This window comes from Octopus bimaculoides, chromosome 10, assembly GCF_001194135.2.
Source record: "Octopus bimaculoides isolate UCB-OBI-ISO-001 chromosome 10, ASM119413v2, whole genome shotgun sequence".
NCBI lineage: Eukaryota > Metazoa > Mollusca > Cephalopoda > Octopoda > Octopodidae > Octopus > Octopus bimaculoides.
The window spans coordinates 30,964,502-30,965,887 of record NC_068990.1 but is presented as its reverse complement, the minus strand read 5'-3'; the positions used below and the strand labels follow the sequence as shown (position 1 = coordinate 30,965,887).

Here is a 1,386-nt window from a genome sequence, read left to right as displayed (position 1 = left end):
ATTCTTGACAATATTCTACCCTTTATAATTCTCAACTTAACTTTAAAATTATGGATTGATACTGGTGAGGTACTTAACTGGTTTAGATCTATCGATAACACTGGTAATTATTCTTTTATCCAATTTGACATAAATAGTTATTATTCAAGCATATCCCTAATACTTCTAAATAAGGCTCTTATTTTTGCTAAAAATCGCTTTCTTATTACTAGGGATAAAATCAATATTATTCTGTTAGCTAGAACTATTATTGAATTTGATGGAAAACTTTGGACTAGGGCTGACACTCCAGACAACTCCGATATAACGATGGGATCGAGCGACTCGACTGAAATTACAAATCTAGTAGGTGCGTACCTCTTGTATAGCCTAAATAAGGAAATCCCGGAGCTGCGGGGCGGTTTATATAGGGATGATGCCTTATTCATCATCCCTAGTAACAATAAATCAATCATTGAAAGAATGAGAAAGTAAATTAGAAAATTTTTTAAAAGCTTCAAATTAAGTATTACGTATGAATATGGTACCAAGCTAGTAAATTTTTTTGACACTACTCTAAACATAGAGTCCAAATTGTACTACCCCTGTAGAAAAGAGAACGAGGTTACAAGGTATGTGAATAAATTATCTAATCACCCCCAAATATATTAAAATCAAAAGTAAAAAAGCATTTCTGAGAGAATTACTAAGTTATCTTCAAATATTGATATTTTTAATTCCCATTCATACTACTACAATGTTGCTTTATCTAAAGCGGGATATGACCAGAAAATTTCTTTCTTCGGTCCTAGAAGGCCAACTCATTTTGATAGAGAAATTAATAATGATTTTAGTAATAGTAAGTCTACGAACTTAACTAGTGGTGATGAAATACTAAATGAAAAACCATCCTACATACCTGACATTTTAAGTAATAAGAATAATAATAGAGTATATTTTGATAGGAGACTACATATTAATACTAGCAAAAAAAACTAGGTTAGATAAAAGAAATGGCAATGCAAATGATTTAGTTACTCCGCAAATTAATAGGGATTAATATTAAAGATATGCAAAACTATAAATCACAATATGGTCCTAGAGAATAATGGTAATCAAAATGTATCCTGTACTCACTCACACAATAAATTTAAAAGTAAAAATCCTATCTGGTTCAATATCCCATTCAACAGTGCAGTGTCCACTAATATATACAAAAAATTTATTGCTGCTTTACAAAAAAAAATTTCCTTCTTCCCATAGATATAGTAGAATCTTTTCATGTACAAAAAGATATGGGTTCGACTTCCACGTGGATAGGAAAGCCTTCTTTCTTTCTGTCGAGGGCTTATATACCCCTTTATACCCTTTATTAGATTATTTTCCTTAGTCATTGCACAGTGACCG

The 1,386-nt window shown here is 31.0% G+C and overlaps 1 protein-coding gene across 2 annotated transcripts in view; it reads right to left on the bottom strand.

Moving 5' to 3' along the window:
- Window positions 1–1,386, bottom strand: part of LOC106873591 (uncharacterized) — a 22,424-nt gene that overhangs the window by 9,596 nt on the left and 11,442 nt on the right. The window lies entirely within an intron of this gene.